We start from the raw sequence: 17,348 nt of genomic DNA on the forward strand, positions 1-17,348 counted from the left end.
TTCCTTAGCCATCATCGATGCTGTGCCGCCTGGCTAAAGCCATTGACATGGTCAATAGGTTCCAAAGGCAAGACATGCTGGCTTTTCCATTGTTTTGTTACTTTCCGTTGCCATTATCTTCCTATCTCTTGAGACCTGGGTTAGCAAGTGTAGTGCCAGAACACGAAATGGAAGGCCAGTGGCAGTAGCTGCTTCCTCATTACCCCTTGGTTAACATCCATCCGGCAATTGCAATTAAGCTTGACTGTGATTTATTTGTGCTGTTTTGAAATACACAATATTTGCTGTTTGGTTCCTTTTCATTCTTGTCTGAAACGTGATTCAATGGACTACTGAAGAGCCTAAAACGTGAGTCAAATTTAAGCCAGTTAAAAAAAGTGTAATGATCCTAATTGTTAATGTTTGTAAACAAGCAGAATTTACTAAACATTCTTTACATCTCTTATTTCGCTAACACTCATCCCGGTTCTGCATGTCCTGCGCAGTCTAACCTACTTGTAAGTCTTCTGGTGAACTATATACTACCTGGGTCTTCCTGCAGCCTGCAGAGTCTGGGGATATCCGACATCGACCCCCTCAGATACATGCTACAATAACTTCACAAACATATCTCAAATGCCATTAAATGTAGCCAACATGAATAAAATGAATGTATCCCAAAACAACACCCCACAAGCACTTCATATGCATCCCATAGTACTTTTTCAAAAATAGGTGAAATATATCCTACAATGAAACAAAAACTATTTCTTCAAGCAGAAGCTAAAATATAAGTTACACTATGATAAATTGAACACATAAAACCTACTTTGACACCTCAAGCTTATCTCAATTCCCAACTTGAATATACTTAGGTAACTTAAGGAATTCTCAGCCAGACATTTGAAATATATCTTACAGACACTCAATGAATAAACTCCCCAAACATTTTGCTCACTGAAACATCGAATATATCACAGGTGGTACGCATTAATATATCTCAAACTGACACATGAACTCTGTACGCCCCACTGAAAATTCACACATAAACCACACTCAATACGTGAATATACCCCACAAGGGCGCATATAATAAATTCACACTGACACACATAGCATACCTAAAACCGAACCCCCAAAATTAACCAACACTGATTGCTTAAATATATCATACGACACCCTGTGTATATTGCACTATGACATCACAAATATTCCTCACAGAAACTTGAAATATATCCCATACTGGCACTTCAAAATATATCAAACTGTACATTTGAATATATTGCACAACATCTACAATATGTCCTGGAGCGACACCTTTAAAATATAACCAACACTGACAACTCAAATACATCTCTTTCTGTAACCTGGAATGTATACATCCACAACTGACACCTTCAGTATTTACCACCTTGAAACTTTTTTCATACACGTAGCCCAGGTAAAGACATCTCATAAATAAAACCACACTGATCCTTCCAATACATTCCAATATGTAATCAGTGACTGAGTGGAAGTATTATTAGTATACATGTTCCAAATGAATACGTGTTAGTGGGACCTATTTAATTGTTTTGATGTGGGATATATAGTCTATATGCAGCTGTGCAGAGTGTAATATGCTATCGATCACCATTATTTAGTGTGGGGAGGGGCCGTGAATCATGAGAGAGAGGAAACCTCGAGTGGGTCATTGTGCCCTTGCTCTCCTTCATCAAGGGTGATAGCGTATTACATTCTGCACATCTGTGCACATGATTTATGCCATCCATGGCATTTTTCATGGGTCTTTGTTTGGAAAACAGGTATTTAACTAAAATCAGGATGTAAGGGTTACATCCATGCAGTAAGGTAAAATCCTACTAACGATGCCAAGTGACTAGGAGGAGAGCGGTTTCGCTGTGAGAAGTCATTGTGACATGCAATATGTAAAGCTATAAACAGTGTATTTCTAATACCAATTTCTCAGTACTGTGGTATTAACATGGAAATTCACTTTTTATTTTTTACCTTGGGGGGAGGAGCCACAATTTACAAGAGGCAAAGCTCTGAGTGGGTCATCAGGCCCCTTTCACAATATTGTAGTAAATAGCATAAATTACCAGCCGCGGTCGGTGCAGGTAAGAAGAGTGGAAGAGGGGGCGGGGTGGGAGGAGGGGTAGTCAAGAGACGACGAGGAACAATAAAAAATTTAAAAAAAGAAAAACACTATTCTTACACTCGCCGCATTGCCGACTCAGCGATGTGGCAAGCACTAGGTAAGTGGTTTTCTTTAATTGTATTTTCCCTTATCGTCTTCTGTCAACTCCCCCTTCCCCCCGCCCCACAGCTCTTACCTGCACAGCCCGCTGCTGTATATTAACTGCCAGGGAAGACATTACAGCCCATTGACACGGCTTACTTTCCCTATAACGAGACTGAGCAATCCGCTGGCGCGCTACTCCCAGTCTCCCTCATTACGGGATGACGGTCCAATTTTGACCCCACCTTCCGCATTAATTCTACACACAACCGAGTCTTTTGTCAGTCTGTGTCCGAAAGGCTTAATCATCGCGGATTGCCGTGTCACTCTACCTTCCCATAGTTTCACCTGGCATATACCGTTTGTGCGGGACCCGTAGGCTATTGTGCCTTTTATTGTTTAGGCATTATTTTGTCCTGATGATGATCCCTCTGATTTTATAATGGGATCGAAACGCCGTCGACTTCTCTAAACACCATATACTGTGAATGTATACCTCATGTGATATGCTCGTAATGGTGTGAATTGAATTTCTGTTACTGTTCCACTTACAGAATTCTGTAGCTTCTGCCTAAAAACCTTGTTCTGTCTCTTGACTAATTCTTCACCATGCCAATTTGTATCCGTTAGGGTACAGGCTTGTGCTGTGCCCCACTTCGAAAAATTGTTGAAGGTATTTTTGTGTGATTCCATTTTATAGTAAAAAACTTGGACCTCTGTCCGGCTGGACAAGTCATAACTGAATATCGTTTCCATTGTGTCTATATTTATTTTTGTCCGTATATTACCTATGCATGGGACCACTGTTGTTCTATAAAATTCTAAAAAAAAAAAAAAGTATATTACGCTTCTGCATATATTGTTTATGCTATGGCATTTTCTGTTGCATATTAATTTTGGCAAAAGTTATTTTATCAAAACCAAGATTTAAGGGGTTAAGTTTTTGCAGTTAGGTAAAATCACATTGAAATGGTCTTCTAATTATTAGGAGTAATTTCCTGCGAAATTGATGTTATATCAGGTCTGTAAGGCAGTAAAAAGTGGTTTACACTGCCATGGCATAAATACATATATTTAATTAACCTGCATGCAGCTCCATTTAAAAAGTTCATCTAACTTGGGTTTGGCATGACAAGTTTCATGTACAACAGTCAACTGGGGGGCCAGAAAATAGGGATGGGGGTTTAAAAAAGAGACATTTCACATTTTAGCTTCCCCAGAATGATCTGCTTTCTGACACAAAAAAAAGGGCTCAACCGAATTGAACCAAATTTGGCATGAACCCAGAACTTTACTCAAGTCCATCCAGTAGTTTTCAGAAAAACTAGTGTAAAACATTTTTGGATAGGCATTGATCGGCTAACAGACAGCATAGCATGTGCATGTGCTAATAATATTTGCACCGTTTGACAACTTGGCTCAAACTTTAAAAAAAAAAAAGGTTTATGCGGTTTGGGTTCGGCATGTCAAGTTTCATTCAGATTTAGATTAGTCAAGGGGGGCTACAAAGAGGCTCAATAAAGCAGGGTTTCACATTTTAACTCCCAAGGGAATGTTTGATCTCCACTACAGAAAAACAAACAGTGAACGGAAATCCGCCAAACTTGGCACAACAGTAGACGTTTACGCAGACAAGTGCCTTTGTTTGATTTAGTGTAAATCCATTCAGTAGTGTTTGAGAAATGAATGTTACAAATATGTGTCAGAGGGATAGAAGGAGTTGTGTAGTTAGGGATACCTAGACAGTTGAAAAGATACTTCTCTTTATTGGGCTATAATTTTACCGTCGTTTGACGAATTTGCATGAAATCTGGCAGATACTTAACATCTTGCTCTTGTTTTTTTAAAATGCGTACAGCATCATCAATCATGGGGGAATAGATAAGAGGGGGTTAAAAAAGAATTTCCTAATAACTGTGGCATTTGACAAGTCCACATGAAAATTGCCATTTATAATATTTAGTTTTTTGTGGATATGGCACGCTGTGTGCGGATCCTTCAGGTGGATGCAAAGTTAAAAGGGCTGGTGGGAAACATTTTCCTATGCTAATAACGTTGGTGCTGTTTAAGGAATCTTAGATGCCATTTACCAGATTCGGCTCATCTTTCAAGTCCATCAAGGGGTGGCCCTTTTAAGAAGGGAGTCAAAACATAGTGCCTTTGTTTTTACTCCCATAGGAATCTTTGCACTTTGCTACAGAAACAAGCATTCGCCAAGCCAATAGGTTGGTCAGTAATGTACCAACAAATGTAAACATACATTCACAAATCACGTGCACGTATCCTCTGCACAAATATTGTTTATCACATTAACGCCTGACCTACTAGCTTTGCCAATGCTGGGAAAAGTGGCAGACAATATTGAGTGAAGTGTAGAATTATTAGAAGAGAAAAGGTTCTGATGGTGACATGCAGTGCAGTTGAGTTTATTTTTAAGATTTTGAATAATCCCTTGTGCATTCTAATCAGGGCACTTTTTGGAAGGTGGAATAATAAATCATCAGTTGATAGCATGAGGTGAGGCAGTAATACTCCTCAGAGTAGAGGTAAGCACAAGCCCACGCTATGCGTATTTTAAAGAATTGCGTAAAATATGTTATCCAGACCGCTGTGTTGTCAAACCAGGCTAAGGGGAAGATTACTACAACTAGAAAAGCAATTTTTATTAAACATGTAGAAGAGTCATACACTAATATTTGGTGTAATTTGTCATTCACCTAAATACTACTTTTGAAGTCATTTTGAATGTGTGGGAGGCTGTTTTCAGTGTATTTAACACTATGTTTACATTAAGAGAAAAATACTGCATTTCTTGCATATTAGTAAGAGGGCACAAGCTAACAGCTGGTACAAATGTTATAACAGAAATTGTGGAAAAAGAGATAGAAACCATAATGCCATGATAACTGTTTGTGGTATTATTATTGCTGTGGTATAACAGCAAAACATCTGACATTCTATAAATCACTCCATTAGTAGGCCAGTGCTCATTTTTTAGGTCTCGGACCGACGGCTGGCTTGCCAGCCGGAAGTCGGAGAATTAATGTTTTTCAGTGTGTGCTTTAAACCCGCCTCTCTCTTCGTCTCTCCTCCATTGGCTGGCTTCCTAAACTGAGGTCAGCCATTGGAGGAGAAAGGCATCCCTCGAAAGAAGCTCCGTCTCTTTCGGATTCGGGGGCGTGCTCATGCCGTTCTTTCCACTTTTTAGCCATGCCCCTTTTGGGGACGGTCGAACACTCCCCCAAATCCGAAATTTGCGGAGTTTTGCGGCCGCCATTGTTGTTTGGAACGGGCGGCTGGCTCGCATCTTGATCTTCGCCCGACGTTGTACTTTTGGTGAGTGCCACGCACACGACTCATGTTGTCTCCCGCCCGGCATCCCCCGACAACAGCAAAGCTGTCTCGCGGAAATCGCCCCCACCCTGTCTTCCATTATGTCGTCTCCCAGCACACCCTGTGTATTTGGGTAAACCACTTAATCTCCCTGCACCTACCAAAAAATTAACGTGTCCTTGTTTAACGGATCTGGTCCTCATGTAAAGCGCTCCGATACCTTCCAGGCATATTAGCGCTATATAAATCGTCAATAAACATTCACTTTAAGGGAGGGTTATGCCAGACGTTGTCCTTTTGGTGAGTTCCACGCACACGACTCATGTTGTCTCCCGCCCAGCATCCCCCGACAACAGCAACGCTCTCTCGCGGAAATCGGCCCCCCCACCCCGTCTCCCATTATGTCGTCTCCCAGCATAAACAGACGGGCCGGGTTGTGTTACGGGCTGCCTTAACGGTCAGAGAGCATCGGTTTAACACCCTGTATATTTGGGTAAACCACTTAATCTCCCTGCACCTACCAAAAAATTAACGTGTCCTTGTTTAACGGATCTGGTCCTCATGTAAAGCGCATTGGTACCTTCCGGGCGAATTAGCGCTATATAAAATCGGCAAAAAACATTCACTGTCAGGGAGGGTTATGTCGACAACTATATTGTTAAAGTTTCTTTAAACCAACAAGCAAGGCATCCGGAGTACTTGTCCACTACTTACACAGAACGATGGTCAGTGACAACTACAAAACCCTTGCTCTCCTCGTCCCCAGAGCCCTGCCAGGAGAACGTGCTCATCAAGCTCGCATCTACTGCAAAACGCCTGTTTGGGTCGTCGACCTCCTACAGCTGTCCTGTGTTGTGCGGTGAATGTATTTCTCCTCCCCACCCCTTCGGGGGCAAGGCTGCTAGTCCGGCCATTGCCTTGGCTGCGGTCGATTGGGGGAGGGGGCTCTCGTTGTCCTCCGTTCAGTTGGAGGGGCTGCACAAAGCTCAAGGGCCATGCGTAGTGTGGGTTGGGCTTGGTCAAACTTTTAGGGGGTGGACCGGTGTGTGCCCAATGGGGGAGGGGGGATAGAGCAGCCCACTCGTGTTGCTCCCTCTGCCCCTGAGCCAGTCACTCACATTTGGCGCATCCAGTAATTGGCTAAGAGGTGCGTGGGTGGCATCAATGGCGCAAGGCACCCCCCACCTGCTGTTCCGTGCCGGGGGGCCTGGTTTCGTGCTTAGGCACACAGGGCCCTGAGATTAAGGGGGTGGGGTCTTCACTCTGTACCTCTTACGTTGGGTAGGGCAGGGATCCACCTGGCAGTGGCTTTGTTGATCAGATGCGTAGAAAGATACCTGACCGTGAAGGGGATGCTACCACCACCGGGCTGCTCGGGAGCCTACCGACTGTTGGGCCCCTCTATGGCAATACACATCATTATGCGTTCCCATAGCCACTCTTGACCATGCATTGCTGGCTGTGTGTTAGGGCAAAAAGTATGATCTGCAAGCCACTGAATACGAATATCACGATGACCGTGTTTGCTTAGTTAAGGCAAGCAGCCGACCCCGGCATCAGCGCAGAGGGTCGGGGTATTCTCATCGGAGCAAAGGCCAGTGGGACACCGCTACGCGTTGTGAGGTGGGGGGTGGTGAGTGAGTCGCATTGCCAGCCAAGCTGTGTGCAAACGAGCCCCCGGCATCAGCGCCGGGGGCAGGGACTTCAAGGCAGAGCCATGCTTGGGGGCACCCCATGCGTGCAGGGGGTGCAGCGAATCTCGTTGCCTCCCGCGCTGCCCTGTGTGGCAAAGCATGTGCAGCTACATGGTAGCCGTTGAGGAAAGGAGGGGTGCGATGCCGCTGCCCCCCTTTGCAAGCGAGCCAGTCATCTGTCCAGGGGGTTTGGCAATGCAGCGGCGCGAGCACGGACACTCCCATAAGCACAGGCCCGGGCGTCTATTTGACCGTTTTCTTGCCTGGTGGGTAAAGGTTATGGCATTTTCTCGGAGCAGTGTGATTGCAAGAATGACGGCCGGGCACCTCCCGGGGCCAGATCAGGGCGAGTGAAGGGGGATGGAACGATCGTGGGATACCCAACCGCCCCTTCATACAGGATGGTTGCCGTAGTTTTGCCAATACGCCCGGCCTAAGTCCATGGGGAGCAGAAGACGGGGAAGTTATGAGTCTGAGTACCTAGATCGCGCCCCACATTCGTAAAGAATGTTTGCTAAACTTCAACTCTGCCCTCCTATGTCCATAATTGAGCGCAAGTTATAAATAAAAAATAAAATAGTAATAATAATAACTTGGGAAGGTGCCCACCGGCCATTCACTATTTAATGAAATGCACTGGCCTCTTCCAATTTGCAAGCATTCAGGAGTATTTTATTGATGAATAACAGTGCAACTGTAAATTTAGCACTATTTACGTGGGGGTTCATGACTTAAATGAACATTTTGCAGCAGATTTCTCCTTTCGTTTTTAGGCTGTGTGGGCTGTGAGAGCTGTGTGGGCTTGTGTGGGCTGTGAGAGCTGTGTGGGCTGTGAGAGCTGTGTGGGCTGTGAGAGCTGTGTGGGCTGAGAGCGCTATGTGGGCTGTGAGAGCTGTGGGCTATGAGACCTGTGTGGGCTGTGAGCTGTGTGGGCTGTGAGCTGTGTGGGCTGTGAGCTGTGTGGGCTGTGAAATGTGTGGGCAGTGAGGGCAGTGTGGGCTGTGAGGGCAGTTTGGGCTGTGAGAGCTGTGTGGGCTGTGAGAGGTGTGAGAGCTGTGTGGAGTGTGAGAGGTGTGTGGAGTGTGAGAGGTGTGTTGGCTGTGCGAGGTGTGTAGGCTGTGAGAGGTGTGTGGGCTGTGAGAGGTGTGTGGGCTGTGAGAGGTGTGTGGGCTGTGAGAGCTGTGTGGGCTGTGAGAGCTGTGTGGGCTGTGTGGGCTGTGAGAGCTGTGTGGGCTGTGAGAGCTGTGTGGGCTGTGAGAGCTGTGTGGGCTGTGTGGGCTGTGAGAGCTGTGTGGGCTGTGAAAGCTGTGTGAGCTGTGCACTCGTTATTTAGGTCTCGGACCGACGGCTGGCTTGCCAGCCGGAAGTCGGAGAATTAATGTCGGAGAGAGGCGTCACTCGAAAGAAGCTCAGTCTCTTTCAGATTCGGGGGCGTGTTTGCGCTGTTCTTTCCACTTTTTAGCCACGCCCCTTTTTAGAACGTCAAACACACCCCGGAATCCGAAAATGTTCGGAAGCTTGCGGCCGCCATTTTTTTTTCTCGGTGAACGCTGGTTCGCCGTCCTCTCCCCTCTCCCCCTCCCGTCTTCTCGCCTGCCCCCCTCACTCATCCAGAGGCTTCAGCTGTTCGCACCCTTGCACTCGCCGCCGCAGAATTCAGCTGCAGCCCAAGCGCAACATCCGGCTCTCGGCCGGATGAGGGAAGCACCAATACATCCCCGGGCAGCACCACCTGTCCCACCATCTCCTTCACCGGTGCCGCCATGCCTGTGCTGGAGAGGTCAGAAATCGCACACTTCTCGATTGAATGTGCCAGCACTCCGCGCCATGCTACTACAGGAACCAGCGTTACAAACGTGCAGCATGCTAAATCTGTATGTGAAAAGCTTAGTGTCTGAGCTACTGATCGCCTGCATGTTTTTACAAGGCCGTTTGCATTGGCATCTTATATTCCATTCAATGCAAATGTAACCAATTATTAATTTAGGCACAAACATATTTTTTTAGTTCAATCAATTTTTATTGAAATAAAGAGAACTGTAATGTAATGTAATTGTTATGTTCAGGTGCAAGACGCACAGACGGAATACTCTTAGTCTGCCATGGCTCACCTTCCCTGCCAGGCTCCCCTCATCCCTGCTCCGTCAATCCTCACAGACCCCCCCCACCCCCGCGCCTCCGCATCACCTCTCTTCCCCCCCCTATTCCCCCCCTCGCCCTCTGTACTGTGGCCTGCGGGTGTTAGCCAATGTACTTTTAGTGTCTTTCCCTCTCCAGTGCCGCCTGTGGGTGAGCGGTTGTGTGTGGCTCTGGGTGTGTGTGTGTGGCTCTGGGTGTGTGTGTATGCAGAAACGGATGGATGTGTGTGTGTGTAAGTGCGTGCCTGCGTGCGGCTGTATGTGTGTGCGCATGGGTGCATGTGTGAATGCAGGCTTTCTTACCATGACGTGACTCTGCATAAACGCATGACCGTAGACCGGTGATGGTACTGCAGTCCTAAACACACTTTGCATTTTAAACACACTTTGCTCACCAGAATCTCATGCTAGCAGCACAAGGGACAGACATTTCAAAGGGAAAGCTGCACAGTCCTGTAATTATTCAAATATTTTCATGAAAATTAACCTTTCTATTTAATAAAAATATTTTTTTATTTGCATGAAGCTATTTTAATTTAGACTTTTTGTGTCTGAAAATAGTTTGTGGTATTATAAATATAGCTAAAAGCAATTAGGGTCAATTTCTAATCCCAGAATACTTCACAATTGCCTTTTGATCTGTAGCTGCAATTAAAGAATGATGGTGCAGTGCACTGAAATAGGATATAAACTGATCTGATCGTTTTTTGCAAATAACCTTGCGGCATCAATGCCTATTGTTGCATTTCAATGCTTGTATCAGGAATTCAGAGATTTTGTGTTGCGTTGCCTATGTTCACATACTAAAATGCACTATGGAATATGTTCTTTTAGATAATGGCTGAAGGTGTGTGAGTGACTAGAGCTATATTGTGCTATGGGCTACGTTCTTGCATACAGTGAACGGAAGCAATGTTATGCCCGCAGCGTGGGGGAAGTACATTTTTAACAGACAAGGGATGTCTTATAAAATTAGTGAATTATTAAAAGATATATTCAAATATCATAATAATATTTATTTTGAGTGATTTAATGAGCAGAACAATATGCAGAGAATTTAGCAAGCACCAGGAATTTGTGACATGGGACAGTGTGGGATGCGCAAATTGCCATCGCGCCAAGTTGTTTGATACCTTTGCAGTAGGTCAGAGTCCCCGAGCATCTTTTTTAGGACTACAGAGTTAAACAGAGTTTTTGAATTTCTGCCTTTACAAGTATTATGTTAGAATTGTGACAATTATGGAATTCTTTTGTAGGAACTGATTTGATTATGTGCACTTAAACAAAATTTGACTACATGATGTTGATTGGCTGGGTATAGCACATGTATGTTCAGCCAGACTTAAAAATGCACTGCTTTGTCATGATGACATTCATACAAAGATGCCAAGCCATAGTCCTAGCCACACTTTGCATTTAAATACACTTTGCTCAACAGAAACATATATTAGCAGCATGAAAACAGACTTTTCAAAGTAAAAGCTGCATAGCACTATATTTATCAAAGTATTTTTCATTTAAATGAACCGTTTCTCTATTTAATAAAATATACCTTTATTGACATGAAGCTTTTGAATTTTGACATTTTTGGGTGTATGTGTGAATGCATACTTTCTTATCATGGTGTGAGTCTGCATAAACGTATGGACGGCTGTGTGTGTGCATGAGTGTATGTGTGAATGCATGCTTTCTTACCATGGTGTGAAGTATGCATAAATGCTTGTTTACTGTCACGCTATGTTTTTCTGTGGTTTTGCAGTACAAGGTACTGGTAGATGCAGTGACTGTCCTTACTGATGCATTGATTTTCAATACTGTAAACCAGTGGCTTGCAGGACTCCGTTTTATGTATTACAGCATACTCTGCTTCCTGTCTCTTTGTAGAATCTCAGTACATTAATAAACATGATTGAGGGTTTGCAGGACTGATCATTTTGGGTGGATGTGGTGTGGGTCAGCAACCTTTCCAGGGCCTGAAGAAGTAAAGAATGTGGTAGTCATGTTCTGTTGTGCTCCTAGGAGTGGTGCAGTGTGGATTGAGTGGGATAAATGGTCCGATGTTGCAAACGTACTGGTCATCTCAACTGAGTGTAAGCTGCATTATCTGTTACCAATTCTGGTTGCTACACTGGGTGAGATAAAGGGCCTTTTTGTTTTCATCCAAAACGTTTGAGTTGTACCTGCTTTTTTTGTCTTTTTGGAATTCTGATGGATCGCTTAATAGGTGACTGGTCTTGAGTTTTTTGCGCATGGCATATGTCAAATTCAATCTAATCTGTGTTACAGACTTGTCTGTTTTTTTATTTTGAGTTTTTTGGTTCCTGAGCCAAATGGTGATCCTGTGATTGTGCCCGCCGTTTTCGTCCCTCTGTTTCCCTGATTGTGATCCGGTGATTGTGCCCGCCGTTTTCGTGCCTCTGTTTCCCTGCTTGTGATCCGGTGATTGTGCCCGCTGTTTTCGTGCCTCTGTTTCCCTGCTTGTTGTATGTTGAGCTCTTCCACTGAATAGCTGCGGATTCAGCTTCTGTTATGTGCTTACTCGCCTGCCCCCTGGCTGGGCTTGCGGGCGAGCAATTAAGCTATTGGCATCGTAAATGACAATGCTATTTACTTAACGATTAAGCTATTGGCAATGTAAATAACAATGCTAATTATTTATGATTTAAAAAAAAAATCATAAGCAATGCCACTAGCTCTACCTTTAATAATGCCGAGACCATTGCATTGTAAATGCTTGTTCTAAATGGCAATGCAGGACAGCTCCATGGTAAATAACCAGGGCCTGAAAGTGCTTCTAGTGATTTCCTAAAACATTGTTCTAACTCTTTAAAGAGGTAATCTTTTCTGTGTTGCTTGACGCCACATAACGGCGTCCCTGACATCACCCAGTAACTCCTCCATCGAGTTCCCCATACCAGGGGCATTTATAACTACAGGAAGGAAGATGGTGATAGAACTACCAAGGATCAAAATCGGGACTCTATGGGTCACCTTAGAAATGAGGAATTACTAGAGGAATCAGTCATTGGATTCCCAATTCTTTCCAGAATTTTACCCTATGCTCCCCCTGATTTCAGCAGGAAGAGTCCCTGAGTGAGCATTAAGGGGGTAGTAAGGAGTTTATGGAAAGGAGCAACATTAAAGGGTAGTAAGGGGCTTTTATAATTCAGGGATGGGTAAAGTTAAGAAGTAGTAAAGAGTTTTTAGGGTTCAGGTAAGGGTGACTTTAAAGGGAGATAAGAGCTTTTTTGAATTCTGGAAAGTGTAGAGTTGATGGGGTGGTAAGGGTTTATAGGGTTCAGGGATGAATAGCATTAGGGGATTGTAAGGGATTTGTAGGATACAGGGAATGGTATCATTAAGGAGTAGCAAGGACTTTTTAGGGTTCAGGGAAGGGTAGCAGTAGGTAGTAGCAATGCATTTTTAGTGTTCAGGGAAGGTTATCGTTAAGGGGTGATAAAGAGGTTTAAGGTTCAAGGAAGGAAAGTAATAAAGGATATTATGGAATTTTTACGGTTCACGGAACAGTAGCATTAAGGGAATACTAAGGGCTTTTAGGGTTCCAGGATGGGTGCCATTAGGGAGTAGTAGGGGAATTTAGGTTGCAAGGAAAGGTTGTGTTAAGGGGTAGTTAGGGGTTTTAACGGTGGAGGAATAGCTAGCAGTAAGGGGTGATAACAGGTGTGTAAGTTTCGGGGAGAGTTAGTGTTAAAGGGATTCGTAGCTTTAGAGAAGGGAAGCGTCAAAATGTAATAAGGTGTGTCTAGGGTTCAGGGAGGGTGTTTTTTTTAGGGTTCAGTTATCAGTAGGGTCAAGGGTTACCAAAGGTTTTTAGGTTTTACAGAAAGCTTGCAATAAGGGGTGGTTGGGATTTTCAGGGCTAGGTAGTATAGGGGGATATATGAGGGTTTGTAGGGTTTGTGGAAAGAAAGCATTGAGGAGTATGTAGAATTCAGGGAAGGTTATTATTAAGAGGTTATGAGGGATTTAGGGTTCAGGGAAGTTTAGCAGTAGGGGGATTACTCAGCTTGTAGGGTCAAGGAAAGCTAGAGTTAAGTGGTAGTAGACGGTTTAAGGGTTCAGAAAAGGGTAGCATTAAGTGCTAGTAAGGAGATTTAACAGGTTACAGAAGAGTAGCATTAAGGGGTAGTATGTGTTTTTATGGTTTAGGGAAGGGTGGCCTTAAGGGGTAGCGAGGGTTTTTGTGGGTTCAGGATTGGCTAGCATTAAGGGGTGGTAATAGGTTTTAGATTTCAGGGAAGAGATAGTAAGGAGCTTTTAGGATCATTGAAGGGTAACGTTAATGGGCAGTAAGGAGTTTTTAGGGTTCAGCGAAAGGTAGCGGTAAGGAGTAGTAAGAGGTTTTAGGGCAGCTTAAGCAGTACCAAGGACTTTGTAGAGCTCAAGGAATGGTAATGTTAAGAGGCAGTAAAGAGTTTTTAGGACTGAAGGAAGAGAAATTATTTAAAATTACAGTATATTAAATAAATATCAAAAAATATTAAATGTAAGGTAAATTAAATATAATATTAGAAATGGAATTCTTAAAAATTAGATAATAAATTAAAATTAATAATTAAATTTACTTTTGGGAAGTAAGGAGTTAAAAAAAATCTCTCCAGCCCATACATCTTAAAACTAGGAATTAGGAAGAAAAACACCTCTCTCTCAAGGAGTGCCAAGTTAACATATCACTGAAGTTGATAATGCAATGGGAATGGGGGAGGAGTCTGGGACTGCAATAGAGCAACACATTCCTCCTGACTGGCCTCCCCTCATCTGTGCTGCTGCCGGAGAAGTACGACCAGCATAATTATTTAATTAGCTAAGAAACATAAAGCATTGCAGCAGCATGTATTTGACCTAAATGCCAACCTCCATTGAACATAACAGCTAAACTTGATTAAGAGCTCAAATGATTACAGTTATTGGAGAGTAAGCTCTTTTTCTCTGGAAGCACACAACGTGTGCCTAATCAAAACATGTACTCTTGTCCAACAACATGTGGTTGGAGCCAAATACCCTCTCTGTAGTAGTCCTGAAAGCCTTTTTTTAGGTTGTTCACATAACGTTATAACGTAATTACACCATACTTGGCATAAAACAGAACGTTACTCAGGGAAGTGCTTTTGCATGATTTGGTGTCAAGTGGGCTTAAAAGGGTTCAAAGTTAGAGCTATCCAGACCTTTAGTCAAAATGCAGTCCTCGAACTCAGTCTTGCAGATCAACTTGGGTCTAAATTTAAACAAAATATGTCCCCCACTGAATGAGGGAGCTTTTTTTTCTGATCGACCATTTCACGTCCACACTTCTCAAGTTGGATCTTCTCACTCAAAGATTCCCAATAGACTGGCTGCTACAGAAAATGTTCTGATGCAGTAGCCATTACAAGATGCAGTCTCTGTCCTCATGTCCTTTAAAACAAGCACTGGATAGCCAATAGGTCTCGCCGTTGGGGCCTTATAAGTATTTAGTTATGCCGCACAATATCCTTGGTGCAACAACATCTACTGTTGCATGGCTAAACACTTATAAGGTCCCAAAGGAGAGACATATTGGCTATGCCAATGCTTTTTGGGATTGGGTCAGTTTGTCTGGAGCCTGTCTTGTTCGTACTGGCCACAGTCAGCTGCGCAGCTAAAATGTACAGGATTTCCAGATGTCCGTTGTTGCGCGGCAGTTACATGGATAAGAACTTTTTACCCTGCGTTGCGCCTATTTTGCTAGTAGCGTGCCTTCATAGCGCTGTCACTTGTCATGCAAACCATGTCATTTTGAGTTTTCAGCCACGCTCAAATCAATGACCATTTGTTCTAGTCCTGCACACTGGTGCGGGCGAGGCTGTTCGTGGATTAACATATACAAGGGTCATATGTTGTTGTTGTGGATGGTTTAAGAGGGAACTGACATCCTTGTTAGCAGAACTGCTGGTGAAAACTGTCTGTAAGTCCTGTCCGCGCAGTGTTTATAAGTAAGTCTTCTGTTCTGTTAGTTGGCCTCTGTTGTTTCAAATGTATATAAAACAGTTTTGGGTGAGAAGGGAGTTCTGCCGAATCCCAGGGTAGTGCCTATTGTATTACGAGGGCAACTGGGAATTGCATTTATATAGCGCTTACTACCCCTGATGAGACATTGGCGTACTTTACGGCAAGTAGCCAGTTCAGACTACCATCCTGGTTGGCTATGGTAACCCCGACATTCGATGGCGACTGTATTACTAGTTTTTTTCTTTTTGTAATTAAAATGATAATGGAATCGATTCGTCGTGGACTGCGAAAGGCAGAATTTGTATGATTTCCAGGTCCCCCTAAAAGAACTTTGTAACAGAGGATTTTTTTTCTCTCGACAGTGCAATACAATTTGTGTAAAATCCCCATTCATTTAGCTCTGATGCATTTCCTGCTGCAGAAATATCCGAATGCAGATCGATTTGAAGCCCCAGTGGGCTGACTAAGACGTTCGTTCTTCTGTACTTCGTATGTTTTCCTTTCTCTTTTAAATGTAAATGTAAATGTATTGGCATTTATATAGCGCACTACTTACCCGTAGGGTCCCAAGGCGCTTCGACCGCTGCGAAACCCTTCCTGGCTTCCCTGAGAGATGGTCCCTTAATGGGTATCTCCAGGGTGAGACCAGGCATCCCCAGCGGTCTGGTGGGGCCGTTAGTGAAGATGAGGCAAGCTAATGCCCAGAGTTGCCGAGTGTGATCGCTGATCAGAGTGGGCACCGAGGCGAGAGAATTATCGAGTCCGCTGACCCTGGTCCAGAAACCTGCCGCGCCGGGAATCGAACCGTGGTCCCAGGCCGTCCTCTGCTCTCGGGTCTGCCGCCTCTAACCAGTGAGCCACACTACTTCACTAGGTGGCGAATGTATCTTTTAAGATCCTTACCCACTTCTGGGTACATTGCCTTCCTTCCCAAAATACACTGGGTTCAGATAAATGTCTGTAAATATGATATATATATATATATCTATCCACTGGGTTTTCCACACCTCTAAGATGCGCTCCAGCCGGTAGCGCTCCAAAGGACTAGAAACGGACACCAAGGTAACGTGGTTCAGCAGGTCTTTATTTACTCACAGCTGATGTTGGGTCAGACGCGTTTCGAATAACAAGTATTCTTTATCAATTGACTTGACACAGTCCGCTTTCTGTTTTTATAACACGTTTTTTTCTTCTGTTGGTGATGCTTTCACCTCCCACATGTGATCGCTAGACATGAAAGAAATACTATATATGCATAAAAGCTAAGTTACATTGACATTTCTAAATAACTTTTTGTTATTAGTTATAAAGATGTTATTGACATGTTTAAAATATGCACATTGATTTACCTGCATCTATAAACATGACAGTATAATACGTGGCTTCAATGCTTTTGACAGGTGCCCAGCCTTGGCCTCTATTCGTGAGGGGGCCCAGTTTGTTATATATATATATATATACATATATATATATATGTATATATATGTGCAGGAAAGAGATTATCAGCTTTACTTTAAGACCGCTTCCCTGCACCTTGGTGTAAAGGTCACTTCCGGGGTTGTGGGGGTTTCTTTCGAGCTTGCCGTGCCACATACTTGGCCCTGGAATCTGCTAGAAAAGTCTGGGGTGTCGGGCAGAGCGAGAGAGTGGGTGTGCGAAAATGAATGTATGCTGAGGGCTCGTCTGCCGCCGCGCCATGTGATCTTGTGCAAGCCCATCGCCCACTGTGACCCCTGTCAATTGTGCATGCTCGCCATGGGCTGACAAACGGGCTCATTTTTATTTGACCAGTGTGTCTGTGTGTGGGGGGGGGGACCTGGTCCATAAAGACATTAATAGGAATAATACTTTTATTGCTAGTTTTCAATGAGTTTCTGGGCTAAGAAACTAGCTTTGCGGTAAGGCGATGTGTGATCTTGGGTACCCTAACTTGAGCGTTGAGTTTGCCAGTTAGGTGTGCCCTGCCCGTCTGCGC

The sequence above is a fragment of the Lissotriton vulgaris genome, chromosome 11, assembly GCF_964263255.1.
Source record: "Lissotriton vulgaris chromosome 11, aLisVul1.2, whole genome shotgun sequence".
Lineage (NCBI taxonomy): Eukaryota > Metazoa > Chordata > Amphibia > Caudata > Salamandridae > Lissotriton > Lissotriton vulgaris.